Here is a 23,434-nt window from a genome sequence, read left to right on the forward strand (position 1 = left end):
CATCAGCTGAGATTTGCGATATGTTAGATATGTTACTACTGAGAAAAGAACTGTACAGAGGGGTCCTTGTACCCTGTTCCTCTATCATTCTTTGGCCTTCTCCAGAGAGCATCCTCATATTACACAGCAAGTGGCATGAAAACAAACTTCCCCAGGAAACGGAGAGCAATGCCTTGTTTACCCAGAGCTTAGTTTTATATACATAAACTTACATACATATGTAAAAACAAGAGACTCCAGACTTTGAGATCGCTGATTTATTGCATCACTGGTAGAGGGTAAAGGAATAAATAGTTCTTTTACTTGGCACTTTACTGATCTCGTCTATTTTATTCATTTTTTAAAAACATAGGAAGGAGTTCATAGACATCATACTGCCATCCCATCTGTTCTTTACATCTAAGTTGGAATGGAAAGCAGTCACCTGCTATGTTACATATAAAGGCAGTTAGGAAGTGAGGATTCATTGGTTTTAGGAGGCTTCAATAATGAGTCATGTGCTGGTGTACTCTGAGGATCAGCATTCCCCAGGGGAGTAAATGATGAAAGCACAACAGGACTCTTAGGATCAGAGGAGATAAGGTAGCCTCGAGAGAAGACTGTGTTTATACGTTTGATAACAATGGTCTTGATGTGAAGTAAGCCAATTGCTCCGATAATTAAACAGGGAAAGACTGAAAGACATATTGCCATTGTTTGTATATGGGAAGGTGTGTGGACTAGAACACTATCACCTCCTTAAAACTCCCCTGGTTCATCCTTCTTGAGTTCGCAGAAACAGTGAAAATATCTCCACTCCTTCCTCCCCCAGCAAAATCCAAGTGAGTCCGTCTTAAGTCAAATGGTAAGAGGAGAAACCCTGTTGTGGGCATTACTGACGCCAAGGGAAGGAAGGAGGCAGCCACTCCCACAGCATGATGCCACATCACAGTGCATGGCACCACGTGGGCAGGGACTCTGTCTTGTCTATCGCTGAATCCCCAAGGCCCAGGTCAGCCCCTGGCCCATAACAGCCCCACAATAAGTAAGTGTCGAATGAATGAATAAACAACCTTGAGAGGCTGTTAGGACAATGGCCACTTCACAGAAGATATTATGCTGAGTCCTGGCGATATGCAAGACAAGATTTATGTTCCAAGACTCAGGGGTCCCAGAACAGAAGCCCAACCTCAAAGAGCTTGCAGGCTTATAGGTCAGGGAAACTCTCAGCAGCCTTCACACTTCATGAGTGGGACAGGAAGTAAGGGCTACAGGAATTCAACAGATGTGCCTTGGCCCTAAGTGGTCAGGAAGGCCATGCTGTGGGCTCCTTGAGGACACAGGCAGTAACTTCGGCATTTCTAAATCCCCAGTGTCAGGCACAGGGCCTGGCTTACAGTCAACACTTGATAAATATTTACTGAACAGAGGATGAATGAAACAACCTGGCTCTTCTACCTGAGAGCTGTGCACCTGAGACAAGGCACCTAACCACTCTGTGCCTTGATTTCCTTTTCTACAAAATGGGAACAATAACACAACCTACCATTCAGGGCTTCTCTGAGAATTAAATGAGTTCATATGTACAAAGTACTCATTTAGTAAGTAGTAAGTGCTATGTAAATATTTGCTCTTATTATTATAACTATGAATAAATGAATAGATAGTCTTTTTTTTTTTTTTTTTTTGCTGTACGCGGGCCTCTCACTGCTGTGGCCTCTCCCGTTGCGAAGCACAGGCTCCGGACGTGCAGGCTTAGCGGCCATGGCTCACAGGCCCAGCCACTCCACGGCATGTGGGATCCTCCCGGACCGGGGCATGAACCCACGTCCCCTGCATCGGCAGGCGGACTCTCAACCACCGCGCCACCAGGGAAGCCCCGAATAGACAGTCTTGAATAGGATCTTGGAGAGGATTTTAACAGATGGACTATGGGGGGTGGAACTAGCACAAGCAAATGTGCAAAAATGAGAATAAGAATTATTGTTATTTATTGAATATCAACTGAACACTAGCACTTAATTCCCTTAACAGCCCCATGAGGCAAATATAGTAATTATCCCTATTCTACAGATGAGGAAACTGAGGCTCAGAGAGGTTAAGTGACTTGCTGATAGTTACACAGTTCATAAGGAGGCTGGGATCTACATTGTTTGGCTGGAATAGAAAGGTGTTAGAGGGAGAGCAAAAAGCAAGGACGAAAAGATGGATGGCGGCTGGATTGTGTCAGGAGAGTTTGGACTTTATTCTGTTGGGAAGATGCAAGGACAAGGTGAACGCCAGGCTCTTGGATGATGACACCATTAATGATGTGACAAGACAGACTGGACTCAGCATCATACTTTCTCCAGCTAGAAGCTCACTTGTCTTCTCCATCCTGTGCCTGCACTTTCTTCCCCTCAGAGCCCACCCCCAATAAGCCTTCATTCTCATCACACCATGAAACGGCTCTTGTAAGGTCACCCACGACCTCCACACTGCTACATCCAATGGCAAATTCTCAGTCCTCATCCTATTGGACTTACTTATTCACTCAACAAATGATTTGTTGAGTATCTGCTATGTGCCAGATCCCAGTTTAGTGGCTAGACATCAAGCATAGAATAATATAGAAAAAGATGTCTGTGCTCATGAACTTGCAGTCCAGTGATCAGCAGAACTGGACACAGCCAATCACCTGCTCACCTTAGTAGCACTTCCTCCACTCCATTTCCAGGATGTCACTCTCTCTGCATTTCTTTCTCCCTCCCTGGCCATTCCTGCTCGGGCTACTATGCTGGTTCCTACTTGCATCTCCTCCCTCTGAATGTTGAGGCACTCTGGGTCCTAGTCCTGGGATCTCTGCTCTTCAAGATCTTTACTCACTGTATTCAGGAGCTCTTCCAGTGCATGGCTTTCATTACCTGTGCAAGATGCCAACTCTGAAACTCGTGTCTTTAGCCTGGACCACCCTGCTGAACTCCAGGCTCCTGTATCAACTGCCCTGAGCACCTCCCCTTGAATAACTAATGGGCATCTCAGATTTAATGGGCTCAAGTCTGATTCCTGACTTTTCTTTCTCCAAAGCTGCTCCACTCAGCCTTCCTCAGATTCCATCATGGCAGCTCTATCCTTTCAGTTGTTCAGTCTAAAACCTTAGAGTCACCCATGGCTCTTCTCTTTCTCTCACATCCCAGTCCAATCCATCAGTAAATGGTTTCAGTTTCACTTTCCAACAGATCCAAAATCGGACAGCGTGTCCCTGCCATTATAGCAGCCCGGCACTGTCGGAGGCCACAACCAGCTGCTAGCTGCATTGTGAGCACCGGCTTCCCCTCCCACCAACCCGGCCCCGTCAGGGACTATTCTCGAAACAGGAGTCAGAGCTTCCTCTTAACTATCAGGTAGACCATATCTCTCCATTTCTTGACCCCCTCCCCTAGTGACTGCACTCCAAGGTAAACCCCAAGTCCTCATGAGGGCCTATAAGGCCCTACACGATCAGCCCATCATCTCTCTGACGTGTGTCTCCCTTCCGTCCTCCTCGCTCACTCAGCTGCAGCCGCCCTAGCCTGTGGAATACTCCAGGCGCACGCCTGTCTGAGGCCGCCTTCCCGGACACCCACCAGACTCCCTTCCTCCTCCACAGGCCTCTGCTTCTCCACAAGGCCTTTCCGGACCAGCCTGCTTAAAACTTCAATTCCTCCCCATCCTAGCATGGCCTGTCCCCTTCCTCTGCTTTATTTTTCTCCCATAGCACTTGCTTTCGTTCAACATACTCTCTCTTTTGCTTTTAACTCTCTCTCCCCACTGAAATGTAAGCTCCCCGAGGGCTGGATGTTTATCCATTTGGTTCATTACTATATCCTCGATCCCTAGACCAGTGTGGCAATAGATCTATGAATCTTTGTTGATTGGATGATTTTAGTACATGAATGGGGACCCTGAGAGTCAGAGAGGGGAGGGTCTGTGACCAGCCCATCAGCTTTTCCCCAACCCCAGGTCAACAGAGAAGATGTGTGAGTCTCCTAGGGTGACGCTGGAGATTTCCCAGGCAGATTTCCTAACAGCCTCAGCTCCTTCCCCGAGAGAGGCCCTCACCCTGTCCTCAGAGCTTTCTTTGCTTCCAAAGCAAACCCAGAGCTCTAAGTCAAGTCAGGACGTTCCAGGTAGGGCAGAATCCCTGGGGTAGGAAGGGGAGGGCCCCTTTCCCTGGGGCCATCTGAAGGAGCCCCACTGAGGGTAGACAAGGGCAGTGGGCAGGGAGGAGCCTGCATGGACTATAGCCTCCAACCCCACCTCCTCAGGGGGATGTCTTCCCCCCCTACTGCATTATCTCTGACTGCCCAGGTTCAAGGGGTTGCACGACAAGGGGAAGAAACAAGCTTTTATCTACCACCTTGTGCACTAAAAGCCCAGGGCTGAGCCTGGAGAGGAGACAAGTGTGGTCACCGCACCCATGGTAATCTTTCTCACAGGCTCTGAAGGGTCAGCACCCAAGACAGGGACATTTTCCAGTCCCCACCTCTTTGTCCAGCCTCTCGGTGACCCAGGAAAAAGAGTCAGAACTGACTTTTTAGAACAGGAAGAAAGAATCTGCTCTGGTTCTGAATAACGGAAAGAGGCAGGCCCCATTCACATCCACCACAGGTAAGTTAAGTCAACAAAAAAGTGACAACAGGCACCGTGCAGTGACAGAGGAGCCTATCGTTATCACGGTGACAAGGTGCGCCTGGCCCACATGCCATTCATTAAGGCTTCCCATTCTGCTGAGGCATGAAATTATCAACCCTGACCGAGCTGCACCTACATTCATGCCAACTAGCAACATGGCATCCTCTCATTATCCCCTTGGTTACAAATCCACCTGGAGGGGTGTGATTAATGAGAATCTCATAAAACCTGGGGGAATGGGCCACCCCTGGTGCCCTGTAAGAGTGAAATTGCCACTCACAGCCACATAAATCACCACGTGTTAATCCCCACTTCCTCACTGTCACACCTTGGTGAGCCACCCCACGGCCTCCAAGATGTGACACGTTTTCTAGGACAGCAGAATCTGCTGCTCTTGGGGACACCTTGTACCTGACTCCAAAGCAAGGTCAGAGTTTAGCTCTAATTATCCCAGCACACTTCTGGCTCTGAGACCTCCTAACGGGGCAAAGAAAGAAGCAGTGTGTTTACATCAGGGGAAATACTAAATGTGGAGCAATGGCCTGATTCATTTCACAGCTGTAGTCTTTTTTGATTTTTTTGTAACTTTCTGCACTACTGCTTCCAATTTGATACTGTCTGGGCTTAGGATGACAATAAGAATGGGATAACAGATGATGAGCTCAAAATACTGAACACTGTCAGAGTAACCCTGCATGTATGTACAATCAGCATGTCACTTGGAAGAAGAAACCATTGGCCGCTGTGCAGAGTGGGAATGTAAAAATGTCACAGAATTCAAGATGCATTTCTTATGTACTTAGGAACTGTCACCATAGCTTCCTCACTGCTCAGGAAAGGAAACGGGCTTAATGTTTCATAATCAGTTGCCTTAGACAAATGAACTAAAAGTTCAAAAGAAGTACGGGAAGGGTTTCCATGTGACTTCTTTTGCTTTGCTTGGCAGGGGTGCTATGTACTGTTGTGCAGGTTATCTAGTGTACAACTCCAGGGGGGCACAATTTCCATAGACTACATTGTGAAATAGCACCTCCTGGAGTCAGGAAGTCATTTCCGTACAACCATATGCAAGCAGCCCTGTGGGTGACTGAGCAACTTGGAGTTAATACTCCTAAGGGCTCGCAGAGTGTCACAAAAATGGATCACAAAGACCCAAGCACACAGCATCCACACGGATAGCCTGAAAAATCTATGTATAGACTCACAGATTACTAGTACAGTGAATTTTCTGTTATCGGGCTCCGTAGGGCAAGGGGCTGTTCCATTTATTCTAGATATTCTGGTTAATATAGCTATCATGTAGAAACATGCATTGTTAATGATTAATTTTTAAATTATTTGATTATTATTATAAACTTGACAACTCCTTTAAACATGACCTATATTTGTTGAGAGGCACTTCAACAAACTTTTAGGAAGACAATGTTATGATACATATCAAAATATAAGATTTTAAATATCCTGTGACCAGCACTTCTACTCCTCAGAATTAATCCTACAAAAATAAGTTAAAATATACAATATATTTGTACTTCTGTGTATATATGTGTGTATACATACACATACACAAATATGATTTTTAACAGCAAAAATAAAGGAAATCATTTGAATATATGTTAATAAGGAATTTGCTAAATGAATTATATGCATAAAATGCAATACTATGCATAGGTTAAAATAATCTGCTATAGCTATTTGTACTTGTAGAGGACGCCTCCTCCCCTCCCCCTCCCCTCCTCCCCTCCCCCTCCCCCTCCTCCCCTCCCCCTCCCCCTCCTCCTTCCTTTCCTCCTCCTCCTCCTCCTCCTCCTTTTCTGCAGTCCCAGCAAATTTTGAACATCTTTTAATGTTTGGAAAATCAGCTGTCTTATGATACCTTCTCCCCACAGCAGAAGCCAGAAATCCCACTTCCCAGCCTCCTCTGCATCTAGGACATAGGGATGTAACCTGGCTCTACCAAAGAGACACACCACACAAGTTTTCAAAAAGAAAGTGAGGAAACAGGCTCAGAGAGGGGCAGAGTTTTGCTGGTGAGGAGAGTGCCTGAGACATCCTGCTTTAGGACTTGCAAGGCTGAGTTTCTGATACAGAAGTCCTATCAGTGCTAGTGGCAGGGTTATTTTCAGCAAGGGTGAGTTCCCAGCACAGCCAGCTGTAGCACCAAGAGCTTCCTGGTAGTGTTTTTTCATCAGGACAGCTCTGTATCATGGGCTTGGCCATTGCTCCTCAAAGCAGAGCTCTGGACCTAGTGCTCTGGCCCCCAGCACCTCTCTGAGCTACCCAATCTTTTTTAGTAAGTTCATTTTCTTCTTAAGGAGCTAAGTCAGCTTCCACTGCCCTCAAAGACATCCACAATACAGGTATCCTTGATTTTATAATTTCAACTTGTGAATAACCCACAGTTAAGCACAACACACGTGGAGACCCTCTAAGCCATCACTCAGGTACCAGCTTTAGACCTTCAGAATTCACCAAAAGGTTGCATGTTCGAGATCTGCAGGGTGGCGCTGTCCGCCAGCCTCCAATCCAGTTTAAGGAACATGGCCAGGCAGGTTTGTACAATTATCCTTGTATATTTTACTGCAACATGCCCCTTTGTTTTACTAAAATGAATAATAAGAAGAGAAATTAAAATGTTGATATTTACAACAAGAAGACAAGGTCTCATATGCCTAATAAAACTGAAACAAAGAAATTAGTGGGCACTGCAAGGAGAAAGTCTTCAGCTTTGCTTTGCTGCTCATGGACTTAAGCTGGTGGACTTTGTGTTCAGCTGCAAAGTATAAGAACAAATTCTAAGAATGTGAACGGGATGCCAGAATAATTTAGATTTCTGAGATTGCAATTACCTTAGAAAATGTATGTTGACTTTTTACTTTTGCGTATTTAACTTCTGAACATCTTTTCAGAAATGCCTTGTGTGTGAAAGTAGGACTGCCCGTACCTTCTAAAGTAAAATAAAGTAGGATAAAGTGTACAAAGGTTTGACCCTCGCTTTAAAACAATGATATGAACATTAAAAAAATCTGGAACTATACCTGCAAGCTCCGAAAACGTGTTAATTCTGTAGGTTGAGACGGTAAAGGAATTTCACTGGCTATTTCACACAGACTTGAACTGCTTCAAATGCTGCAATGAGCAACTTTTACTACTAGAATCATCAGAAACCTTAAAGGTCTTTCCATTGTGAAGAATGAGTGTGATGGCTCTTCAGAGCTTTCTAAGACCTGGGGCCATTGTATAGGGATGAGTCCAAGACCCTGGGCCTCGGGAGATCCTCCTGCAGCCTGATGTGTGGCCTCATGCCTGTCATGCCACCCCTCTGGGCCTTATGTCTTGATCTCTAAAATTAGGGAGTAGGCATGTACTCCCATGGTGGACCTCTGGAGTTCTGCACAATGAACAGAGAGTTCTACCACCATTAAGGGCAGAGCAGGTCACCCACCAGACACCCACCAGACAGGTCACCCACCAGGTCCCATAAAACTGTCAATAGACACAAGAACTTAAGAGAAACTGCCCGACAGTGTTGTTCAGGGTGAATAAAACTAATTGACTGTTCTGTTTAATAAAGTGCAAGACTGCCCCAAAGGCACCATGGGCCACGGAGCTCACAAGGATCAGAGAGAAAAGAGACTGAAGCTGGCATTCCCCCCCGCTTACAAGGAGGGAAAGGAGAGCCTGGCAGAAACTCAGGAAGAAATGAAACAGCATGCAAAGAAGACACGAGGACAGAACAAAGCTATTCTTATCTTATGCCTCGCAGGGAGGCAGCTTATCCTTTCTACCATTTCTAATAGTTCTGTTATTCTTCCAATAAATTAAAAAAAAAAAGATTTCCTAAATTCAAGCATCTATCAAAATAAAAGGGTAAAGGTGTTGGGCTTTGTAAAATGTGTCCTTCCCAGGGCCACAGGGATGTGCTTTGTTAGGAGAAAAGAGGGTTCACTCCGCTTGGATGCCTGGATGTCCAAGAGAGATGTGGAATCTGCCTTCAGCTGGAAGAGCCCTTCTGGTTGCTAGAGTTCAAGTTGGCAGCTGTGCTGAGAAGGACCACTCTGGTTCTCATCCTGTTCTTGGTTCCAGCTTGCAAGCCAGAAGTTAAAGTTCTCTTTTTCTTTCTGACCCTGTGGTGGGCAGGAACTGATCTGTGAACCCCACAGTAGAGTTAAAGATCCTGCTGTAAAGATCCTCTCCCTGCCTGCTGCAAAGTCTTGCTGGGCTTCAGCCCCTGCTCTCCACAAGCATCTTCACCCTCCAGAGCCTCTTGCAAATGTGGCTCAGTAGCTGGGCTCTTCCTGTCCCCCACCCTCAGTGTCACAACTGTTGGAACAACTGAGGTAGTCTCTCTGCTTACAGGGTGGGTGGTGATGGTGGGGGAGGATCATGGGGGAGGGAGGGAAGTTTCTTACTTGTTGTTGCCTTGTTTAGACCAAGTGACAGCCCCTTCCGCCTCCTGCCTCTCTGATCCTTCAGATGGAGTCATTGCTGGTAATCTGCCCTGCTGGTAATTTTCCATTTGTGTCTCCTCCGGACCTTTGCCCTGTCTGCTTCCTGACTCTGTGCCCCAGGGGCTGAGGGCTATGGACTATGGGCAGTACCTAGAAGACCCTTTTCCTCTGGTTCTGTTTCAGTTCTGCCCACTGAGAACACCAGTAGATCAGAGGATGGAAAGAGAGACAGGTTACATATTTCTCTCCCTACTCCCTCCCCGCTTTGACACCATCTCTCTCTATGACTATATCTCCTGCCAGGCAGCTCCATAGCTTAGCTCTCACGGGGTTCTGTTAGCATTATTTCCTCTCCCTGTCCCCGTGGTCCTAAGGGTGGTGAGACCTTCCCACTGCGGACCTCATCATCCCTTGCTTGTTCCCTTTCCCCGTCCCACACTAATTTAAGTAGTCTTCTCATTAAAGCCTCTTCATTCGACCCATATGAGTGGATACTGTTTCCTTTCAAGATCTTAAATGATACATCTGCCATCCTTTTGTTTTTGAGAGTCTGCTTTTTCTTCCCTCGTGGGTGATGCAGACAGTCTCTGAACAAAGAGAAGTCCTAAGAGATAGCCATGGTGGATGATGGGTGAAGCACACACCTCAGGTATACAGGCAAGTGTTAATGCAGCAAGCCCAGCGCCCACTTGGAAAAGACACCAGAAGGCAAATATTTCTAATCAAAGGTGAGGGTCACTGCAACAAGCTGCCTGCTTTCTATGATCACAGCAGCCCTGGTTGATTCATTCATTCACTCAACAAGTGTTTCTGAGCACCTAATGGGTACCAGGACCTTCATTAGGTACAGTGGGCTGACTAGTGGCCCCCAAAATATGTCCACGTCCTAATCCCCAGAAGCTGTGGATATGACCTTATATGGCAAAAGATGTGACCAAGGATTTTGAGAGGAGGAGTTTATCCTGAATGATCAGGGTGGGCCCTAAATCCAATGATAACTGTCCTTATATGAGTGAGGGAGAAGGACATTTGACAGAAGAGGAGGAAGCAGTGTGAACATGGAGAAAGAGACTGGAGTGGTGCAGCCACAAGCCAAGGGACACTGGGATCCACCGGAAGCTGGAAGAGGCCAGGGAGGATCTTCCCTTAGAGGCTTTGGAGGGAGCACGGCCCTGCCAACACCTTGATTTGGGGCTTCTGACCTCCAGAACTGTGTGAGAATAAATTTCTCTTGTTTTAAGCCACCCAGTTTGTGGTACTTTATAATAGCAACTCCAGGAAACTAATACACTAGGTTCTGAGGATACAGTACTGATCAAAACATACACGGTCCCTTACCCACTAGAATATACAGTCTAGGGGAGCAAACACACAATGAACAAGTGAAAAAAGATGAGTAATTACAAACTATGATGAGTACAACAATGTCCTTAGATAGAGAGGAGTGCAGAGGAGTACTTTATTTAGATTGGAGGTCAGGGCTAACATCTTTGAGGAGGTGACCTTTGAGCTTAGACTTGAAAGATGGAAGGGAACCAGCCATAGGAAGCTCTCAGGAAAGAGTGTCCACCAGAGGAGACAACAAGCCAAAGGCTGTGAGATAAGAAACAGACTTACATGTTCTAGAAACACAAAGAAGCCCAGTATAGGTGGAATGAGGTCAGAGAGGTGGGGAGGGCCAGGACACACAGGGCTTATGGGCCAGGGTAAGGTCTCAGTATTTTATTATGTGATGAAAAGGCATCTGATGGTTGAGAGCACTGGAATACCTTGGGCTAATTTAAGGTTTTATGTCAATTCCTCTGGTTATTGATGGGAAACAGCTTGGAGAGGGATCAAGGGAGAGCACAAAGACCAGTTAGTACACTCTTAAAGTCTTCTACTCAAGCACTGAAAATGGACTATGTGATCCCTTAGAGATGGAGAGAAGGAGATGGTTTGAAGACATATTTTGGAGATGGAATTGTCAAGAATTGGTGGATATTGGGTGTAAGAGAAAGACATGAGTTAAGGATGAAAACAAGATTTTAGGCTTGAGTAACTGGGTGGATGTGGTACCATTCATTAAGACGAAAGGAAGAGGGGTCGAGGAGCACAACAGGAGAGGAAAGAAACTGGGAAAGGTCCTCCCACTCCTGTTAGAGTGTCAATAAAGTCTTCTGAGATACAGGAAGCTATCCCAGTTTCTGGTGTTTTGAGGACCCAAGGAAAAGTATCCTGGCTCCTGCAGAAGGGGTACTAGGACCATTGGTCGCCTAGATCTAGTCCCCTAATACCATCCACAACACAACAATGCACAGAGACAACCAGCAGAAGCAGGGAGCGGGGTCTTCTAAAGGAGATATCTCTCCGGTCTCCCATGCTGCATCCAGAGTCCGCTGTAATTAAGGGTTCCAGTGATTGGGATCTAATTGAATAACCCCTACACCCTATCCAGTTGACTCTTCCAACTACTCACCATGATCTTGACCCTGTTGGAGGCACCATGAGAAGATACGGGAGAAACAGTGGTTGAAAGTTATATCCTGAATACCTGAACAAAGTACTACCAAACACTCCACTAAAATATTTCATGTTTTTGGTCAATGTCACCCCAGTATATTGAGTTCTAAAAAATGACTACCCCTCCCAATCTTCCCTCCAAACATATATTATGAGAAACTTTCCCTATAAAAGGATAGCATGTACACATGGTCTAAACCTTTCTCAACTACTCACCTGCCTTCCAGGGAACAGAGACAAGGAAACCTACAGTGACGGAGCCTGCTCGGGGCCTGCCATGCAGCTGAAGTCTTGTATTAAAATCATAGATGGTACTCTTTCTGGAGGAGGTATCTGAAGAATCACCTCCCAAATCTGCACGTAGGTCATGCTTTTCATTCCTCTCTAACATACAGCATACCACTAAGATCCAGGAAGAAGGCAAAATACACATAGGACCTCATACCACTAGCCAAAGGTTTAGGCGTGTTTCTCACCAGCAATCATAAATCCATTCACTCTAGTTTCACTCTGCCCTCCTTAGCATTTATTTAATATCTTATTTTAAGGCTATGCCCGATACTAACATTCTTGATGATCTGATTTCCCAACTCACAAGAAGCTAGCAACAATAACTATGAAAAGAAGAGAGGTGATTCTAGAATGAGGTATATGCCAATGAATGACAGCTAAAAGCATGAGCACAAAGGAAGTGACAGAAATTAAAAAGTAGAAATAAGAACGGGAAAAGTTTGGGGCCAAATAGTACCAGGGCAAACAATCCCATTCATTTCAGTAACCTTAGGGGGCAGCACTGGATTGCTGCATGGTTTAATAATTAGTGGTGCCAGTACAGCTACTGGGCAAAGAGGGTCTCCTCTGACTAAAGTTGTCAGGACCAACCTTTTCCATGATGAACTTTCTGTCTCTAGGCTGACCCCCCAAAAGGGCTGTCACATAGCAACGCCATAAAGTAGGCATTTATCATGCATGCGCCTGTGGTGTACCCAGCACAGTTCCAAGCCTGCAAGAAGCCAAGCACAGCTGCCTGCTGAGTCATGGGGTGTTGATCAGCCTCAGTTCTCCTGGCCTCAAAGGGTCTGCTGGGCACTGACACTGCAGGCCAGACCAAGGGACTTGGGGCTGCCTTTTTAAAATTAGAAACAAGGATGTATACCTGTTTTGATGAACATTGATATCCCGACAATATTCCAATAGATGTATTAAGTAAACATAAATGTGACAATGGCAAGTTAGGAGAGGCGCCCACAGTTATCATGGTGACAATGGGTACCCTGCCTACATCCCATCTATTAGGCGTTTCATTTTGATTATAAAATTGCCCACAGTCCATGCAAGGAGGGGGTTCATATACCCAGAAGTTACCCTGTACATACATGCTGATTCCCTGTGTCAGGTAATGCTGCCTTAGGCCTCAGACAAAACAAGTCATACACCACACATGCATGTTCATAGCCCAGAGCACATGCGTGTTGAGTCAAGGTGCAAGTTTTTAGTACAAGAAAGGCTTTTAGCAATGAAATGGCTCAGCCTCCTCCGTCTGTGAGTGGGAAACTCAGGTGAAAGGAAGGGAAAGGAATCTGAAAATCCCTTCCAAGTCAAATACCATCATCCTGACTCCCAGACTTATGTAGTTCACACAGCATTTTGTCCCTGAGGCCTTGTCTCCTCAGCAGACAAACTTGCCGAGGTGAAGCTCACCCCACTAGGCACCCGAGTCAAGTCGTTGAAGGCCTCTACAGAACCCCAAACTCTTTGGGTCACAAGGAGACAGCCCTGTTTGAACACTGGCTCTGGAAATCTCTTCCTCAGGAAAGTATCCCTCCCTGTTCCAATGCTGAATCTTCTTTCCTGCTGAGGATTAACTATGCTGCATCTTGGGCAGGAAATGAGCTCTTTGCTGTTTATTGTGGTCAAATCCTAAAATGAAGTCAATCTAGCAGTGAAGGCTGGATAAGCTGATGTCTCTTTATTAATTCATGAGGCACTTTGCAGTCCACCACTGTCCATGCTGAGACGGATGGAAGCCAAAAAAAAGTACACGTGAAATTACATCTTGATAACTTCTGCTTAACTGGTCTGTCAGGGACAAAGAAGATTAAACATCTGTGATTTATTCCTATGTTAACTCAACACACACAAGCACACCCGCTCACACACCACACACACCACAAACACACATGCCAGCTAATGAGAGACTGCACCAGACTGCATCTCAAACTCGACTCCACCAATTTGTAGTGTGAAATCAGAGAAAGGTCAGCGCTGAAAGGCCATAACAGAAGGTTCATTATTCCTTTGTTTATTCTTTATTCCTTCATTCATTCGTTCATTCAACCTTTCCTCATCAGCTCTGGACTTGTCAAAAAGGGTCTTGCACTAGGCAGAAAGAAGATTCCTGGGGGGCTAAATTTCCTGATTTCTAAGGCAAACAGTCTGGCAGTAATTAATCTGAGCGTGTGTTTGAAGAAATTGCTAACATCTCCAGCTCTGCCTCTCACAGGTCAACTGGTCTTATGCAAACCAGTTCCCTTTCTCTAGCCTGCAGTGCTTGAAATCATCGCAGCCACCATGTACTGAGATTTATTATGGGCACTTAGACTGGGTCCTTTGCCTGAATGACCTTACTTAATCCTCACCACAACCCTCTGAAGTGAATACAATTTATTTGCTCTTTTACACAGCAGAAGTCTGAGGCTCAGAGCAGTTACACAACCTGCCCAAGCTGCCAAGCTACGAAACAGGGATGCGCAGGCCAAACAGTCAGACTTCAGAGCCCGAGTTCTTCCCCACCCCCCAATCCCTGGGGCCAGCCTTCACTTCACAGACTGCCCTGGGTCACAAGCGGTCACTGCCTGCATTCCCCGTTTCCACCATCAGCTCATTGGTGTCTCCGGGCGAAGTCTTCTTGCTGTCTTTCTTTCTAGACCTCTGCTGATGGTGCGGATCACATGGAAGGGACTTCTCCTGACCTGGCCTCAGTCCTCCCAGGGCTGGGTGCAGAGCCACAGGGATACCAGGTAAGGGAAAGGAAGGAGGAGAAGAAAGGCAAACATCCTTGATGAAGAGCTGCTGGGACAAGTGCCAAGGAATCCACAGGGTTTCCAGTGGGAACACAGCCCTCAGGGCCTCCCTGGCCCATCTAGATCTTCTGAGGGCCCTCTGGTATTGCTTGGGATTCTCTTTGGACAGAAGTTGGTGATCACATTCCCCTCCATTGCTTCAACCTTCTCCGTGAAACAACATATCCACAAATTTTTGTCTCCAAGCCTAACCTCGGATCTAAGCTGCAGACCGGTATATCTAACGGGGCCCCAACATCTGTCTGCTCCAGGTGACCTCTATTGCTCCAGGTGACCTCTATTTTTCACACCCAACACAGTTCAAACTAGATTCACCATCTTTAACCTACGCCTGTTTCCTCCTGTGTTTCTTATCCCTTTCTGTCTAGTCTGGAACCAGGTTCCAGACCTTGGAATCTCTCCCTGTCCTCCCTCACCCAACAGGCCCTCCTTCTTCCCCACAATTGCTCCCTGTGTCCAGGACCTCCACCCACCTCATCTTTTCACCTTCCATCTGCCTGAGGCTAAGCTGGAGCCTCCCACAGAACCCCCGCCTCCAACCTCTAGCGACCACAGTTCACCCTCACCTACCACCAGAGCGAACTCCTGGAAGCACGGCACTGCATCAAGTCACTTCCCTGCCCCAAAGCCAGCAATGCCCGCCCCTCCCCCAATGCACACAGCACTTTCAGCGGCAGTAGTGGGAGGTACACAATGGGGGAACTCTTCAAGGGCCTTTAAAGGAAGGTGTTGACTAAGAGTCATTTACTAAACAAATGTGCCTGAGTATCAGCTGTGAGCCAGGCCAGGAGCTTGGCGTGCAGTGGGGAGCTACACAGTGAGTCCATGTGCTTGGGGACCAAGGATCCTGGTGAGGAAGACAGAAAGCAACAAATGAGCAAACAAGATAAACTATAATATCAGCTAGTGACATGTTGCCATTGGGATTAAGTGCGTTAATAAACACGGCGCACTTAGGAACATAGCCTGATGTGTAGTAAGCATTCAGTAACTGTTACCCTGTGAACCCTGAATACCACAATGAAAATAGCTCTTGGCCTCATTACTATTATTACTTCTCATGTCACAGCTGAGAAAATGAAGCACAAGAGCCCAAGTCCACAAAGTGAGTGAGCAGCGGGGCCAGGCTTTTCCCCCGGTAACTTGACCCCAGAATCCACTCTCCTAACCATTGTGCTGTGCCACTTCTCCAGGAAGTGATGTTTCAGGTGAGACTTGTTGGGGTTGGCAGTGTCTTAGTTTGAGTTCTCTCAGAAGCAGAACTGAGACAAAGATTCATGGGCAGGCAGCTTATTTAAGAGATGACCCCAGGAAACCTCGGCAGAGGAGTGGGGAAGTGAAAGAGAGACGGGATGGCAGCCTCTAAAGGGCATGTCATCAAGCCAGACACCAGTGTGGGCAGATGGAGCCTAAACCTGCGGGAGGACCTCTGGGATCCAGTGTAAAACACATGCCTCTAAATCTCCTTCCCACCCAAAGGGCTGCGGGAGCTGGGATATTGATACACCAACTCCCATCTCATTGGTGGAGGGCTGCTTTCAGGGGCATGACTTCTCTGGCCCTTCTGACTGGCCATTTACAGAGGCAGATGAGGCTCTCACCAGCGAGAATACCCAGACAAGGAGAAACAGCTGCTGGCAGGTGGAATTCTGGCTGTGTGCACAGAGATGTGGAGGCCCAAGAGGATATGGTCAAGGCGCCAGCAGCAGCTGCTAGAGCATTCCAGGCAGAGGGGACACCATGTGAAAAGGCCCACAGGTGAGAGCAGCGTTAGTGCGCTCAAACAGCAAAGAGAAGGCTGTGGCTGGCTGAGTGACTGAGGTGGTGGGAATTGCGTCCATAGAGGGCACCAGAGGCTAGACCATGTAGGGACTCAGAGATCATGGTAAGAAATTGGCATTTTAATTAAAGTATGATGGGGATGCCATGGAAAGTTTTAGAGTAGGAGAGTGACTTTATTTACATCTTTAAAAGGTCACTGTGGTTGCTGGGTGAAGGATGGACAGTAGAGGACAAGAATAGAAGAAGGAATATCATTTAGGAGGCTATGACAGTTCAGGTGACAGATCTGTAGCCTTGGACTAGGGTGGCATTTAAATTGTGGTTGGATTCAGGCTATAGTTTAAATTTACAGTGTATCAGAATTAACAATGGAATGGTCATGGAGTATGAAAGAGTCATTTATTAAGATGGAGAGATTAGAGGGAGACACCAATTCAGAGCAGTGGGTGGGGAAATCCAGAAGTGTTTTGGACATTTAATAAGTTTGAGATGTCTGTTAGTAGACTGTTGGATACATGAGTCTGGAGCTCGAAGAAGAGTTTGTTAAATTTGCTGTGCTGTGCTGTGACCAACCCCACCTGCCCTTGCCTTTCTATTGCTCTAAACCTTCCGGAGAGCCCTCCTGGGACAGTACCTAGCCTGGGGTGCAGAGTGCTCACATAGCTTGGAAGAGGGACGGTGGATTCTAAAACACAGTGGAGAGGTGGAACGTATCAAGACTAGCAGCTCTGAGCACAAGATAGCCAGGAGAAAACTTAGCCCCAGGAGACAGTGGCGTGCAGCCAGGTTACCTCACTACATGAGCTAGATGGGAGCTTTTAGCTGAGTGGCTCATGTTACTCAATTCGATGCAAAGTCTTCATTGGTCCGCACAGGGCTTGTCTCTGGTTTTGTATTTTATTATTTCCCCTAGACCCCTGTTTCCACATCTGTTCTTCCCTGCCTATAGGTAGCCTCTCTAACACATTTATCAATGCCACTAGATATCTGGGTATCCATGAAAAATATGTATTGTTTTATATATGTTTGTTTTTATAATTCAAAAATTATAAATTTCATTCTTTTTTACTCAATTCTATATTAAGATCTATTTGCATTACTATATGTAAATCTAGTTTATTTTGACCAGGTGTTGTGTAGTGGGTTTTTTGGGTTTTGTTTTTTAAAAACAGGTGTATAGACTACATCTTCTTATCCATTCTCCTAAAGGGGGACACTTGGGCTGCCTCAAACTCCTCCTTTATAAATGATGCTGTAAGAAATCACATTTTAAAAACTTAATTTTTAGTAGGTAGACTTTGTTAAGATTGGAAATTTTCCTTTTATTCTGGTTTACTCAGAGTACTTTTTAAATGATAAATAGATGATGAACTTTATTGAATGCATCATTTGCATATACTGAAGCAATCATGAGATTTTCCCCTTTATTTCATTAATATACTGAATCACAATGATAGATATTTTTAATGTTTAAACTTTCTTAAATTCCTTGGATAAATTCAATTTGGCTGTATGTATTTAAAAAAAATAAACCATTAGATTTCATAAGCTAATATCATATTTAGGATTTTCACATCTATGTTCAAGAGAAATTGGGCTCTAATGTTCTTTTCCTGAATTGTTTACATCCAGTTTTGGAATCAAGTTTACACTAACCTGATAAAATAATGTGAACAATTTTCTCTCTATTTCTATTTTTCTACAGCAACTTTATAAGGTTGGGATTGCCTCTTCCTTGAAAGTATTATCGAATTTAGCTGTAAAACTATCTGGAGCTGGGGCTTTCTTTGAAACGGTGATGATGATTCCATTACAGTTTCTTTAAGCGTTATAGTTTTATAATCTTGGGCCACTTTTAGCATTTTTACGTTTTTTTCAGAACTTTATCTAGTTCACCTAAGTATCCAGTTTATTAGTGGATAGTTATACTTATATTCTCTCACTCATATTTTATTTATTCACATTTCCTCTCGTCTTCCCCTCTCCCATGAGTCTTGCCAGAGGCTCATCTATTTTGTTAGTCTTTTTAAAGAACATGTTCAGTTCTGTTAAGTTCCTATTTGTTTTTGTTATCCACATTTACTGATTTCTGTCCATGTTCTTATTTATGCCCTTCCTTCTTGTTTATTTGGGTTTACTCTATTTGTCTCTTTGAACTTTGTAAGTGGAAAGCTTAACTCTCTTCTTTGCATTCTTCTTAATTTCTGCCATATTTAAAGCTATAAATTTACCTCTGAGTACTACTTTGAATATGATCCACAAAATTTGGCCTGTGGTACTTTCATTGCTGTTCCTCTGTAAGTATTTAATAGTTTAGCTTTGATTTCTTTTATAGCCAAATGATATATGGTAGTATTTTTAAAATTTCTAGACAAAGGATTTTTAATTTAATTGCATCATGGTCAGGAACACTGTGTTGTATATATGACGCTGACTCTTAAATTTACTAAAGTTTCTTTTGTGGCCTAGCACATCCGTGGGTATATGAAAAGAAAATATTTTGTTTCTTGGTGAAAGATAGGGACAGATTACATCAGTATAGTCTTCTATATCTTTGCTTATTTTCATATGCTTCAACTACTAGTTTTTGAGAGGGTATATTAAAATTGTCAACTATGATTTTTTATTTATTATTTCTATCCTAGATCTATCAGTTGTTGCTTTACGCATTTTGATGTCATATTGTCAGGGGCATACATGTTCATGATTATTATATTTCTTGATGTACTATTTGTTTCACTAATATATAACATCTTCAGTTTCCTCTTTTAATATTTCATGCCTTAAATTAATATTTCTTTCATATTGCAATTTCTATCTTGACTTATTTTTGATAAATCTTTTCCTGTCTATCTTTTCTGTACCTTTTTGTTTTTAATATGTATCTTGTAGGCAATATATCACTTGATTTTATATTTTTAATTCAATTAGAGAGTCTTTATATTTTGAAGGATTTTAACTATTTACATTTATTGAATTCCTCTTATATCAATATTTATTTCTGCCCTTTTTTATGTTCCAAATTTTCCATGCTTTTTTTTTTATCCTTTCCTTTTTTCCCTATATTCTATTGAATAGATGGAATTTTCTTCTCCTGGTGTAAAAGTTATACATTTTATTTTTATTCTTCAAATAATTGTCCCTAAGTTATTAAGAACAATGCCTTTTTCCCCTATCAATTTTTTAAGCTATCAGTATGTATTTGTTCCTCCAGAAAAAGAATTTCAGAGAAACAGACATTCAAAACCAAACCAAAGTAACAGAGAAAAGATAAAAGGAGGAAAGTAAATGAGGGAGAAAGAGGTCAGCAAGAAACAGAGAAAAAGGGGGAAAAAAACCATAAATCAACAAAAAGAGTTAGGGTCTGACGGAATAAAGTCAGGAGTCCTGCACACCCAGCATGATCAAATTCAGACAGTGAGAAAAACCCTAGGCTTCATTCATTCCTTTCATGTAATGTCTCCAGATCATTTCTTTCTTCCCTTGCTTGGGAAAGCATTACAAATTATTTCATAACTATTTACTAAGCAGTCACTGTGTTCTAGGCCCTCTGTCCAGCCTGGGGACAAAGCAGTGAACAAGTAGACCTTCTCCTTCCCCTCCTAGGGCTCACAGTCAAATAAATCACTTTAAAAAGCAATTACAGGAAGTATTAATATTGTTAAAATGGCCATACTACCCAACGCAATCTATAGATTTAATGTAATCTCTATCAAATTACCTGTGACATTTTTCACAGAACTAGAACAAATAACTCTAAAATTTATATGGAACCATAAAAGACCCAGAATTGCCAAAGCAATCCTGAAGAAAAAGAACAAAGCAGGAGGCATAACCCTCCCAGGATTCAGACAATACTACAAAGCTACAGTAATCAAAACAGCCTGATATTGGCACAAAAACAGCCATATGGATCAATGGAACAGAATAGAGAGCCCAGAAACAAACCCATACACCAATGGTCAGTTAATCTTTGACAAAGGAGGCAAGAATATACAATGTGGAAAAGACTGTCTCTTCAGCAAGTGGTGTTGGGAAAGTTGGACAAATGCACTCAAAGCAATGAAGTTAGAACACACCCTCACACCATATACTAAAATAAACTCAAAATGGCTTAAAGACTTAAATATAAGACATGACACCAAAAAACTCCTAGAGGGAAACAGAGGCAAAACATTCTCTGACATAAATTGTACTAATGTTTTCTTAGGTTAGTCTCCCAAGGCAATAGAAATACAAACAAAAATTAAAAAATGGACCTAATCACACTTATAGGTTTGCACAGCAAAGCAAACCATACACAAAACGAAAAGACAACCTACAGACTGGGAGAAAATATTTGCAAATGATGCAACCAACAAGAGCTTAATTTCCAAAATATACAAAAAGTTCATACAACTCAATAACAAGAAAACAAACAACCCAATCCAAAAATGGCCAGAAGACATAAATAGACATTTCTCCAAAGAAGAAATACAGATGGCCAAGAGGCACATGTAAAGATGTTTATCACCACTAATTATTAGAGAAATGCAAATCAAAACTACAATGATGTACCACCTCACAATGGTCAAAAGAGACATCTTTAAAAATTCTATAGGGTGGAGTCAAGATGGAGGACTAGGAGGATGTGGAATTTGCATCTCCACACAACTAGGGCACCTACAAGTCACCAGTGGGGGACCATGGACACCTAAGGGGATGGGAGGATCCCCCAGTGACCAGGTAGGACATGGGATGTGGGGGGAGTGAAAGGGGAGGGAAAGTGGAGGCGGGACAGGACTGGTGTCCCTGAGGGGCAGCTGGGGGATGGGAAGGGATCCCACGCCCGAACAGGGAAGTTAGGGGAGGGCAGAGGATCAAAAGGGAGCATGGCCAGTGTTCCCCTGCCCACTTGGGATCCCAGGAGCCTGCTGAGATCCTGGGCCTGATCCTCTGCCCACCGAGGCCCCCTATAGCTGCATGGGTTCTAAGGGAATGGGAGCGGGGGAAGGGGGAGCAAAAGTAAAGGCTGTACCTCCAGGACCTGCACACATGAGGGATGGCTGGGGAGGGGAGGAGTTCCTACACCCAGCAGGACACACCCATGGTTAGGGGTCCATTGAGGACAGGGGAGACCTTAGGGGAGACGGTGGGGGTGGGGCATGGAGGAATGGAAGGGAACGTGGCCAATGCTTTCCCTGACTACTTAGGCACCGGGGAACCTGTTGGGCTCCTGGGCCTAATCCTCTGCCCTCAGAGCCTCCCTCCTGCCACGCAGAACCCAAGGCCCACTCCTACACCCCCACCCAGGGCCCTACATCTACACTTGGAGACCTCCTCCAACACACTGGGCCTAAACCCCACCCACACGCCCTCACCCAGGGCCTTACCTCCAAACTCCAGAACTCCACACTCCAGAGGCCTTCCTTTGGACCTGCTGCCTCTCCCCTTCCATGCAGGTCCTAAGCAGAGGCCCTGCCCCATACTTGAATGTCAGCCCCTCACCCGCCTAGGTCCTGTCCCACCGTAAACCCCACCCAGGCTGAAGTTTCACCCCCACCTAAACTCTGTTCCCATAGCCAAGGCTGTTTTGGGAGGGGGCTCTCCTTTCCCTTTTATCCTCTTTTAGATTGGGGTTCTGTTTTACAGTGTTGATTCATTGTTGCTTATTCATTTATATTTTTATTTTTCCTAACAAATCTTTTATTTCTCTAACTTTATTTTATTCTTTATCCTTTGTGATTGTTCTCTCCTTTTGGCTTCTTCCCCCACACCCCCCTTTTTTTTTTCTTTTTTGTTGTGGTTTTATTTTACCTTGTTGCAGTTGTTTCAATTATATTTTTATTTTTTTATTATTTTTCCTAATATATTTTTTATCTTTCTAATTTTATTTTGTTTTTTTATTCTTTGATATTGTACTTTTAATCTTTCTTTCTTTTTTTTTTTTTTGCCATGTCACACAATTGCGGAATCTTGGTTCCCAGGCCAGAGGTCAGGCTCAAACTCCTGTGGTGGGAGCTCCAAGTGCAAACCACTGGATTAACAGAGAACCTCAAACCCCAGGGAATATTAATCAGAGTGAACCTCCGGGAGGTCCTCATATCAGCACAAAGACCCAGCTCTATCCAACTGCCTGCAAACGCCAGTGCTGGATGGCTCAGGCCAAACAACCAGTAAGACAGGAATACAGCCACACCATCAAAAAAAAAAAAAAAGAAAGAAAGAAAGAAAGAAACAACAAAAAAAAATATGTAACAGATGAAGGGGCAAGGTAAAAAACTACAAGACCAAACAAATGAAGATGAAATAGGCAACCTACCTGAAAAAGAATTCAGAGTAATGATAGTATAGATGAGCCAAAATCGCAGAAACGGAAGGAAGAAAATACAAGAAACATTTAACAAGGATATAGAAGAACTAAAGAGCAAAAAAACAGTGATGAACAACACAATATTGAAATTAAAAATACTCTAGAAGGAATCCATAGCAGAATAACTGAAGCAGAAAAACAGATAAGTGAGCTGGAAGATAAAAGGGTGGAAATAACTGACAGGGAGCAGAATAAAGAAAAAAGAATGAAAATAATTGAGGACAGTCTCAGAGACCTCTGGGACAACATTAAATGAATCAACACTAGAATTATAGGGGTCCCAGAAGAAGAAGAGAAAAAGAAAGGGTCTGAGAAAAATTTGAAGAGATCATAGACAAAAACTTACCTAACATGGTAGAGGAAATAGTCAACCAAGTCCAGGAAGCACAGAGAGTTCCATAGAGGATAAACCCAAAGATAAATATGCCAAAACACATACTAATCAAACAATCAGAAATTAAATACAAAGAAAAAATATTAAAAGCAGCAAGGGAAAAGCAACAAATAACATACAAGGGAATCCCCATAAGGTTAACAACTGATCTTTCAGCAAAAACTCTGCAAGCCAGAAGGGAGTGGCAGGATATATTTAAAGTGATGAAAGGGAAAAACCAAAAACCAAGACACTCTAC

This window comes from Lagenorhynchus albirostris, chromosome 3, assembly GCF_949774975.1.
Source record: "Lagenorhynchus albirostris chromosome 3, mLagAlb1.1, whole genome shotgun sequence".
Lineage (NCBI taxonomy): Eukaryota > Metazoa > Chordata > Mammalia > Artiodactyla > Delphinidae > Lagenorhynchus > Lagenorhynchus albirostris.